Source organism: Hemibagrus wyckioides, linkage group LG15 (genome assembly GCF_019097595.1).
Source record: "Hemibagrus wyckioides isolate EC202008001 linkage group LG15, SWU_Hwy_1.0, whole genome shotgun sequence".
NCBI classification, from domain to species: Eukaryota; Metazoa; Chordata; class Actinopteri; order Siluriformes; family Bagridae; genus Hemibagrus; species Hemibagrus wyckioides.
In genome coordinates, this window is record NC_080724.1 from 23816792 (window position 1) to 23829291 (window position 12500).

At 45.4% G+C, this 12500-nt stretch overlaps 1 long non-coding RNA gene across 1 annotated transcript in view; it reads right to left on the reverse strand.

Annotated features, from left to right (window-relative positions):
• LOC131365659 (uncharacterized) overlaps nucleotides 1–6821 on the reverse strand; it is a 9938-nt gene extending 3117 nt beyond the window's left edge. The window contains exons 1-5 of the long non-coding RNA XR_009206724.1: nucleotides 5280–6821; nucleotides 4081–4205; nucleotides 3746–3900; nucleotides 1754–1898; nucleotides 181–311 (exon numbers count right to left, since the gene is read on the reverse strand). This is a non-coding gene — a long non-coding RNA (uncharacterized LOC131365659). The remainder of the gene's footprint in view (nucleotides 1–180; nucleotides 312–1753; nucleotides 1899–3745; nucleotides 3901–4080; nucleotides 4206–5279) is intronic.
• Nucleotides 6822–12500: the final 5679 nt, after the last annotated feature.

Sequence of the window (12500 nt, forward strand, 5' to 3'; positions counted from 1 at the left end):
TTTATAGAAGTGTGTGTGTGTGTGTGTGTGAGAGAGAGCTGTATATCATGACCTCACCTTTTCCCCCATAATCATTATTATTGTTATTCATAATGCAACACACTGTTTCTCTCCCATATTGTCTCTCTCTCTCTCTCACACACACACACACACACTCCTCTGGATGGGGGGGTTCCACACCTGGCTGTGTGTTTGTGTAGGAAAGTCGGGCCTCTGCTCTCCGCCCTGCTCGGCTCCACCAAGTCTGGCCAGCTGTGGACAGAGGACGGCCCTGTGTGTGTGTGTGTGTGTGTGTGAAAGAGGCCTCACAGCTGCAGAAGGCATGTTCCCAGAGTGTAGATAAAGAGAAGAGGGGAAAAACAGAAGACTGAGGTTAAACTATTTCAAGACCATGTGATTTCTCTTCTGTCCTTCACACTGAGCTCCTCACACACTCCTCCTCCAAACACTCTGTCCTTCCTTTAACACACACATAACACACACACACACACACACACAGACAGATGTAACACACACACGTAACACATACACACGTAAAACACACACAGACACACGTAAGACACACATGCGTAACATACACTTACATAACACATACACGTAACACAAGTAAAACATACATGCATAACATACACATATAACACACACACGCAACACACACACACATGAGTAACACACACACACGTGAAACACACACACGTAAAACACACACACACACGTAACACACAAGTAAAACACACACACATAAAACACACGTGTAACATACACATATAACACACACACACGCAACACACACACACATGAGTAAGACACACACATGTGAAACACACACACACGTAAAACACACACACACACGTAACACACAAGTAAAACACACACACGTAAAACACACACGTAACATACACATATAACACACACACGTAACACACACACATGCGTAACATATACACACACACGTAAAACACACATGCGTAACATACACATAACACACACACGTAACACGCAAGTAAAACACACACACACGTAAAACACACATGCGTAACATACACACACATACACACACACGTAACACACAAGTAAAACACACACACACGTAAAACACACATGCGTAACATACACACACATAACACACACACACGTAACACACAAGTAAAACACACACACGTAAAACACACATGCGTAACATACACACATATAACACATACACGTAACACAAGTAAAACACACATGCATAACATACACATATAACACACATGCAACACACACACACACATGAGTAACACACACACACGTAAAACACACACACACGTAACACACAAGTAAAACACACGCGTAACACACATATGACACACACGTAACACACACATGCGTAACACACACACGTAAAACACACATGCGTAACATACACACACAACACACACACACACGTAAAACACACATGCGTAACATACACACACAACACACACACACACGTAAAACACACATGCGTAACACACACATATAACACACACACGAAACACACACAAAGACACACGTAACACACACACACACACGTAACACACACATGTATAAGTACTCTGTATTAAAAACAGGAACATCTCATACTCTTTACAAAAAACCTCTATAAATACATATGCAAATTAGGACACGCCCCCGGTGTCTGCCTCACTGACCTTTCATTTAGATAACAACAGACAATCAAATATAACATTACTGTTACCATGACAACCACTAACAGAGAGAAACAAACACACACCCCGGAGTGTGAAGAGAGTGATGAGATGAAGAGCGGAGGTGCAGCTCCCGCACTTCCTGTCCTGCTGCTGTCAGAATGTGGGCACTTCCTGTTCTACAGGAAATGCAGTGTGTGTCCATCTGCAGGCCTCACCCCCATGTCCAGTCTGTCCTTCATCAGTGTGAGCAGAGAAAGAAAGAATATGATCTCTCACACACACTCACAATAACACACACATGCTCACACACTCACACACACACGCACAAACACACACACACACGCACAAACACATACTCACACACGCACAAACATATACTCACACACACACACGCTCACACATACACATACATGCTCACACACACACGCACAAACACACACACACACGCACAAACACATACTCACACACACACATACACATACATGCTCACACACTCACACACACACGCACAAACACATACTCACACACACACACACATACACATACATGCTCACACACTCACACACACACGCACAAACACACACACACACGCACAAACACACACACACACACGCACAAACACATACTCACACACGCACAAACATATACTCACACACGCTCACACATACACATACATGCTCACACACACACGCACAAACACACACACACACGCACAAACACATACTCACACACACACATACACATACATGCTCACACACTCACACACACACGCACAAACACATACTCACACACACACACACATACACATACATGCTCACACACTCACAATAACACACACATGCTCACACACTCACACACACACGCACAAACACACACACACACGCACAAACACACACACACACACGCACAAACACATACTCACACACGCACAAACATATACTCACACACACACACGCTCACACATACACATACATGCTCACACACACACGCACAAACACACACACACACGCACAAACACATACTCACACACACACATACACATACATGCTCACACACTCACACACACACGCACAAACACATACTCACACACACACACACATACACATACATGCTCACACACTCACACACACACGCACAAACACACACACACACGCACAAACACATACTCACACACACACACACATACACATACATGCTCACACACACACGCACAAACACATACTCACACACACACATACACATACATGCTCACACACTTGCATACACACTCACACATGCTCACACACTCGCACACTCATACATGCTCACACACTTACACACACACACATGCTCACACACACACACACTCGCACACACACAATCACACACACATGCACAAACACATACTCACACACACACTCATACATGCTCACACACTTCCACACACACAATCACACACACACTCATACATGCTCACACACTTGCACACACACACACTCACACATTCTCACACACTCGCACACACAATCACACACTCACACATGCTCACACACTTCCACACACACAATCACACACACACACACACACAGGTAGAATTAGCTGAGACAGTTGATGATGTCAGTGTCAGTGGGCGGGGCAGTGATGGTGGTTTGTTGTGGTTTATGGTCGTTTCTCCTCCTGAACGTTTGAAGTTCTCTCACTGAGACTCTTCACACGTCTAACAGCTGTGATTTCATGCAACTTTAATTTTTTACTTCTCTTTATTTTTTTTGTGTGTGTGTGTGTGTGTGTGTTTGTGTGTGTGTGTGTGTTTGTGTGTGTGTGTGTGGGCGAACAAACAGGATGTGGATAAGAGACAAGAAGACGCTGAGCTCCAGGTGTGCTATTGTGACATGATTGATCTAAGTTTCACTGTTGGGCCAGGTGTGTGTGTGTGTGTGTGTGTGTGTGTTTCTTTTTTGTGATGACATAAATTTTTTCCCGTCTATCAGTGTGACATCTGCAGGTACAAGCAAGAGAAAGAACACGGACTGAAAATAAAATAAAGAGTTTTCGTGTCACGTGTTAGAAACGTGTCATGTCCAGTGGAAGGTTACCCAGAGCCCTGAGCTCTGACCCGCGTGTGGTGTGTGTCATCTGAAGTGTGTGATTCTGCAGCCGCAATCTCACGGCCCTGTTACTGTCTGGACGCAGCGGCTCTCTGACCGCGTGTTTCCCAATCCTTTCAGCTCCCGTTTATTCCGGATCCAAGCTGGACATGAGGACACCACACATCAGACACAAGCATGTAATTGTGTACAGAGAGAGAGAGAGCTCTAAAAATACAGCGTCAAGAAAAGAAACAAAAAAGAGGGAGGGAACAAAACGTGTGAGAAGGAAAGAGAAAGAGAGACAGAAAAAGAAGACAGATGAAAGAGCTGGAGATTATTACCCTGCAGCTGCCAACAGGAAGTGAAGCGTCACCGACAGGAAGTAGGGCACTGACGGGCCAGGCAGCAGGGTGGGGCAGGAGGAGGCAGGGTTCAGGGAAGTCGGGCTCCAGCTGGTCTGCTGCGGCTGAGGAACAGAGACGTTATGGCCTGGTCATAATACTCACACACACATACACACACACAAAGCAGTCAGTGGTCATCTCATTAAAGCAGGCTGGCACTGGGAGATGTGTCTCTCAGTTTTACATTCCATATCTCTCTCTCTCTCTCTCTCCCTATCCCTCCCTCTCGCTCTCTCCCTCTCCTGTGTTTCATAAGGAATTCTATAAGTCTGGAGTTAATGATGCTGCATAAAACCTTCCCCAGGTCACTGTTCACACAGATGCCTCGGGAGTTATTGGGGTCGAATTTATCTCCACTTTTGATGATGGGTGGACACCTTCAGTCCAGGAGTCAGGGAAATGACCTACACTCACAATCATGTTAAATAGTTTAAGAATTGCCAATTGGAATTTTTTACTTGTGAATTTAATCATTTCATTAAGGATGTTGTCAGGTCCACTCAGTAATGGGGGAGTCCAGAGGATTTTGGGAGTCTTTTATAGCCAATTCTAATGTGTTCAATTTTTTAATGATAATGTTTTGTTCCATTTTGTTGTTGTTAAGAGTATAAATTGATTTGAAATGACTGACCCATATGTCACCATTTTGTATTGCCAGTTCAGATTTAGATTTATTTAGATTTTTCCAGTGCTCCCAGAAACTGTTAGTGTTTATGGACTCCTCAGTGTCAGTTGTTTTTTGGTATATTGGGCTTTTTTGATTCTGAGTGTACGTTTATAAAGTCTTAAAGTGTCACAGTAACGAAGGTGTAAGTGCGAGATTGATGCCTTTGTTACTGTGAGTGTATGTCGTGTTTAGAAATCTGTCTAATAGTGTTTGGATATCCTGCCTCTTGCTTTCTGGACCAGTTCTGTGGTGTTTTGGGAACATCTCTATGGGTTCTGGATGTTGTACAGATTACTGGGCTGTGTGTGTAGTGGGGTTAGTTTCTGTCCTTTTAATGAACACAGTAATTTGGCTGTGGTCAGACAGAGTGGTTAGTGGCTTAACAGTGAATGCGCTGACATAGAAAGGGTCTAAATCTGTTATCATGTAATCTACTGTGCTGTTACCAAGAGGTGAGCAGAAGGTGTACCTGCCTAAAGAGTCTCCTCGTGTCCTTCCGTTTATAATGTACAGACCCAGGCTTTGACAGAGCTGCAGCAGGTCCTTTCCATTTTTATTGACCTGCGAGTCAAAGTTGTGGTGGGGAAGGTTGGTCGGGTTTCTTGGGTAATGTTGTCCGAATATAAAACTGCTTCCATCCTCTGTGTTAAAGTCAGGGAGAGAGCCGGTGTGGGCGTTCAGGTCTCCACAGATCAGCTGGAAGCTGCAGATCTCAGTGTGAAGCTTGTGGAAGAACTCCTCATCGTAATAAGGGGAGTCGCTGGGAGGGATATATTCAAATTTCAAATTCAAATTTTATTAATCACATACGAAATCATACACAGTACGACATGTAGTGAAATGCTTTTTACGACTGTCTTACATGAAAAGAAAGAGTAAAAAATAAAAAAATTAAAAAAAAGAAAAATTTAAAGTGTGGACAGTGTGGAAGGTCAGTGTCAGATCAGATATGCATATGCAAATATATGTCTATGTATATATACACACTATATTGCCAAAAGTATTCTCTCACCTGCCTTGACTCGCATATGAACTTAAGTGACATCCCATTCCTAATCCATAGGGTTCAATATGACGTCGGTCCACCCTTTGCAGCTATAACAGCTTCAACTCTTCTGGGAAGGCTGTCCACAAGGTTTAGGAGTGTGTTTATGGGAATTTTTGACCATTCTTCCAGAAGCGCATTTGTGAGGTCACACACTGATGTTGGACGAGAAGGCCTGGCTCTCAGTCTCCGCTCTAATTCATCCCAAAGGTGTTCTATGGGGTTGAGGTCAGGACTCTGTGCAGGCCAGTCAACTTCATCCACACCAGACTCTGTCATCCATGTCTTTATGGACCTTGCTTTGGTCACTGGTGCACAGTCATGTTGGAAGAGGAAGGGGCCAGCTCCAAACTGTTCCCACAAAGTTGGGAGCATGGAATTGTCCAAAATGTCTTGGTATGCTGAAGCATTCAGAGTTCCTTTCACTGGAACTAAGGGGCCAAGCCCAGCTCCTGAAAAACAACCCCACACCATAATCCCCCCTCCACCAAACTTTACACTTGGCACAATGCAGTCAGACAAGTACCGTTCTCCTGGCAACCGCCAAACCCAGACTCGTCCATCAGATTGCCAGATGGAGAAGCGCGATTCGTCACTCCAGAGAACACGCGTCTCCACTGCTCTAGAGTCCAGTGGCGGCGTGCTTTACACCACTGCATCCGACGCTTTGCATTGCACTTGGTGATGTATGGCTTGGATGCAGCTGCTCGGCCATGGAAACCCATTCCATGAAGCTCTCTGCGCACTGTTCTTGAGCTAATCTGAAGGCCACATGAAGTTTGGAGGTCTGTAGCGATTGACTCTGCAGAAAGTTGGCGACCTCTTCGCACTATGCGCCTCAGCATCCGCTGACCCCGCTCCGTCAGTTTACGTGGCCTACCACTTCGTGGCTGAGTTGCTGTCGTTCCCAAACACTTCCACGTTCTTATAATACAGCTGACAGTTGACTGTGGAATATTTAGGAGCGAGGAAATTTCACGACTGGATTTGTTGCACAGGTGGCATCCTATCACAGTTCCACGCTGGAATTCACTGAGCTCCTGAGAGCGACCCATTCTTTCACAAATGTTTGTAAAAACAGTCTGCATGCCTAGGTGCTTGATTTTATACACCTGTGGCCATGGAAGTGATTGGAACACCTGATTCTGATTATTTGGATGGGTGAGCGAATACTTTTGGCAATATAGTGTATATATATATGTAGTATCAATAGCAGTAAATATAAATATGAAAAATAAAATAAAATAATATAATAAAAATATTAACAAAAAAATTGTAGTATAATATATATGTATACAAATATAAAACTGCTTTATAAAAACTAAACAAAAAAAACAAATATAAAACAAAAATATAATACACTAATATAATACAGTACAATGGTTAACTTTGAAATGGTGTCACAAATGAATACAATATGTACAGTGTGTATACTGTACACTGGGAGGGATATATACTGTACACAGGAAAATGTCTCTTGTAGAATTTAAAATGTCTTTTTTAATTTTAAGCCAAATGTGAGATTTGTTTAATTTTTGGGGTGCTATGAAATCTGATAGTTCAGAGTTGAACCAAATGATAATCCCACCTGAGTCTCTCCCTTTTTAACAGCAGGATGTTTAATGATGGGATGATTATTTCATTATAGTTAGAGGGACAGTGAGTGATCAATTTACTCCAGGTTTCCTGGAGGGTGATAATGTCTGTGTCTTCTGTGGTGTTCTGAAATTCACTGGTTTTAATTTTGCACCCAAAAGGTGAAGATGTAATGCCCTGAATGTTCCACATACAAATTGAAAGTTGTTTCATATCAGAAGAGATGAAATCAGGTCACAAATACAAATAGTCTTCAGGCAGAGATAAACCTGTATGGATTAATGAATTTTTTTTTTTTTACCAAGCATGTAAACAAACTGAAGAAACATATACATGTATATACTGTGTGTGTTTGTTTGTTAGTGTGTGTGTGTGTGTGCGCGCATGTGTGTGAGTGCACCATGTTCTTAGTGGAAATGTTCAGCACTTAGCTCATCAGTCTGGTGTATATAAGGTTGAGCAGGTGTTTGATTTCTCCCAGGTCTGCTGGACTCCTTGGTGTGTTCACTACAGCAGCGTAGCTCTGTCGCTGTGTTGGGTGGGTCTGGGTGGTGTTGAGGTCACTGGACTGGATGATCTGGAGAAGATCATCGGAGTCTCTCTCCCCTCTATCACAGACATTTACACCGCACGCTGCATCCGCAAAGCTAACAGCATTGTGGCTGACCCCACACACCCCTCACACACACTCTTACACACCCCACACACCCCTCACACACACTCTTACACACCCCACACACACACTCTTACACCCCCCTCACACCCCTCACACACACTCTTACACACCCCTCACACACACTCTTACACACCCTCACACACCCTCACTCACACACACTCTTACACACCCCACACACCCCTCACACACACTCTTACACACCCCTCACACACACTCTTACACACCCCACACACCCCTCACACACACTCTTACACACCCCACACACCCCTCACACACACTCTTACACACCCCTCACACACACTCTTACACACCCCTCACACACACTCTTACACACCCCACACACCCCTCACACACACTCTTACACACCCCTCACACACACTCTTACACACCCCACACACCCCTCACACACACTCTTACACACCCCACACACCCCTCACACACACTCTTACACACCCCTCACACACACTCTTACACACCCCACACACACTCTAACACACCCCACACACCCCTCACACACACACTCTTACACACCCCTCACACACACTCTTACACACCCCTCACACACACCCCTCACACACACTCTTACACCCATCACACACACTCTTACACACCCCACACACACACTCTAACACACCCCACACACCCCTCACACACACTCTTACACACCCCACACACCCCTCACACACACTCTTACACACCCCACACACCCCTCACACTCTTACACACCCCACACACCCCACACACACACTCTTACACACCCCACACACACCTCACACACACTCTTACACACCCCACACACACCTCACACACACTCTTACACACCCCTCACACACACTCTTACACACCCCACACACCCCTCACACACACTCTTACACATCTCACACACCCCTCACACACACTCTTACACACCACACACACCCCTCACACACACTCTTACACACCCCACACAACCCTCACACACACTCTTACACACCCCACACACCCCTCACACACACTCTTACACACCCCACACACCCCTCACACACACTCTTACACACCCCTCACACACATTCTTACACACCCCACACACCCCTCACACACACTCTTACACACCCCTCACACACACTCTTACACACCCCTCACACCCCTCACACACACTCTTACACACCCCACACACCCCTCACACACACTCTTCACCCTCCTGCCATCTGGAAAGAGGTACCGGAGCATTCGGGCCTCACAACCAGACTGTGTAACAGTTTCTTTCCTCAAGCCATTAGGCTCCTCAGCACCCGGGACTGAACTGTTCTACACTCTCTCACACACACACACACACACACACTCTCACTCAGGACTGAACTGTTCTACACTCTCTCACACACACACACACACACACACACTCTCACTCAGGACTGAACTGTTCTACACTCTCACACACACTCTCACTCAGGACTGAACTGTTCTACACTCTCACACACACTCTCACTCAGGACTGAACTGTTCTACACTCTCAAACACACACACACACACTCTCACTCAGGACTGAACTGTTCTACACTCTCACACACACTCTCACTCAGGACTGAACTGTTCTACACTCTCACACACACTCTCACTCAGGACTGAACTGTTCTACACTCTCACACACACTCTCACTCAGGACTGAACTGTTCTACACTCTCTCACACACACACACACACTCTCACTCAGGACTGAACTGTTCTACACTCTCACACACACTCTCACTCAGGACTGAACTGTTCTACACTCTCTCACACACACACACACACACTCTCACTCAGGACTGAACTGTTCTACACTCTCTCACACACACACACACTCTCACTCAGGACTGAACTGTTCTACACTCTCTCACACACACACACACACACTCTCACTCAGGACTGAACTGTTCTACACTCTCTCACACACACACACACACACTCTCACTCAGGACTGAACTGTTCTACACTCTCTCTCACACACACACACTCTCACTCAGGACTGAACTGTTCTACACTCTCACACACACTCTCACTCAGGACTGAACTGTTCTACACTCTCTCTCACACACACACACTCTCACTCAGGACTGAACTGTTCTACACTCTCACACACACTCTCACTCAGGAGTGAACTGTTCTACACTCTCTCACACACACACACTCTCACTCAGGACTGAACTGTTCTACACTCTCTCACACACACACACACTCTCCTCAGGACTGAACTGTTCTACACTCTCTCACACACACACACACACTCTCACTCAGGACTGAACTGTTCTACACTCTCTCACACACACACACACACACACTCTCACTCAGGACTGAACTGTTCTACACTCTCTCTCACACACACACACTCTCACTCAGGACTGAACTGTTCTACACTCTCACACACACTCTCACTCAGGAGTGAACTGTTCTACACTCTCTCACACACACACACTCTCACTCAGGACTGAACTGTATATTAACTCTCTGTCTCTCTCACACAGATACACACACTCTCTCTTGACTGTGTGGACACACACACACACACACACACACACATAATTTATACTGTTCATTACTTACTGCACTACCTCTACCTGTCATCCGCTGCTATAGTTATATTTATGTTTATTCTATTTGCACTACCTCAACCGCTGCTGTGTATTTTTGCACAATATTTTTACACAATACTTTTTTTTTTTTTTTTTACATCATTTCACTTTATCTATTTTATTTCACTTACATTCCAGTACACGTTCTTTTATTTCTTTTCGGCGCTAAGTGTCCTGTGTTCTTTTGTGTTGTCTTTATTGTATTTATTGTCTTTTTTGCACTGTCTTGTCTATGCTCTGTTTGCACCTAGCTGCACACTGTGCACTTTACGTGGCTAAGACAAACTTCTGTCCTAGCTCTGTGGTGGTGTTTGTTGTTTTGTGTTGAACTTGTTGTTGTATGTTTCTGTAGCACCAGGTCCTGGAGAAACGTTGTTTCATTTCACTCTGTACTGCGTCAGATATATGTGGTTGAAATGACAATAAAAGCTTCTTGAATCTTGAATCTTGAATCTTGGACTGGTACTGGGGTGTCTAGGTGAGGTGGTGGACCGTTGTACCTGGGCTGCTCTAGGTGCACGAATAGGTGAATGGTGCCAGGGAGGTGGATACTGGTGATGGTCTAGTAGCTGAGCTCTGATCTTCATTGGTGGTGAGTAGGGTTGTCTGGGGAGGCTGGGTTTGGTGTTCTTCTGAGGGCTATCTGGGTTGCGTCCAAGAGCGGCATCTTTAAGGTTCTTTGCAAACATGCCCACCACGTCCTTGCGTAGGTGGACGTAATCATGGAGGCTGTGGATGTTGAGGTTAGGGTGGTGTGCCAGGTGAACGTTTGCCATTAATGCACAGCCGCGGGTGATCTCTGTATTTACCCTTTGGATGGTGGCAGGGTGAAAATCTCTCCTGGGTAGGAGGGTAGAGATTATTATTTTGGAGGAAGGGAATGTGTGTGTAGCAGTCTGTGCCACTCTCTATATAGAATCAGCCACTCTTTCCTGTTGTGATCTTAGATCATTAGTTCCAGTGTGGATGATGATGTGGCTTGGCTCATTGGTGATGGTCTTAGTGATGAGCTCGAGTGCATTGCTGGTCCTGGGACACCACAGTTTAGTGACTTGACGACCAGGGGAGAACTTTTCTTCATCTAGAAATTTTCCATTAGAGTCTATTAGTATGACAAAGTCTGCATCTGTGTATGTGTGTGTTGGAGATTTTGTGGGATGTTTTTCTGTTCCTGTTTTTACATCAGGATTATGTGATTCTGCCTGGGGTCTTGGTGGTTCTGTCTGGGGTCTTGGTGGATCTGCCTGGGGTCTTGGTGGTTCAGTCTGGGGTCTTGGTGGATCTGCCTGGGGTCTTGGTGGTTCTGCCTGGGGTTTTGGTGGTTCTGCCTGGGGTCTTGGTGGTTCAGTCTGGGGTCTTGGTGGTTCAGTCTGGGGTTTTGGTGGTTCAGTCTGGGGTTTTGGTGGTTCAGTCTGAGGTTTTGGTGGTTCTGCCTGGGGTCTTGGTGGTTCAGTCTGGGGTCTTGGTGGTTCAGTCTGGGGTTTTGGTGGTTCAGTCTGGGGTCTTGGTGGTTCAGTCTGGGGTCTTGGTGGCTGTGTTGTGGTGTTTGGTGGTTGTGGTTGGGGGTTTGATGGTTCTGGATGTGAGTTTAGGAGCTGTGTGTGAGGTGGCCTATCCTCTGCTGGTTTGGGTGGCTCCTGACTGGCTTTGGGTTCCTTTAGCTGCTCCCTCAGGGTGTTTATTGTCTGATCCCTGAGGTGGAGCTCTTCTTTTATGGCATTAAGCTCAATCCTCAAAGTGTCTTTGTCTTCTTGTAGCTTACCAAGTTCTACCTTCAGTTCTCGCA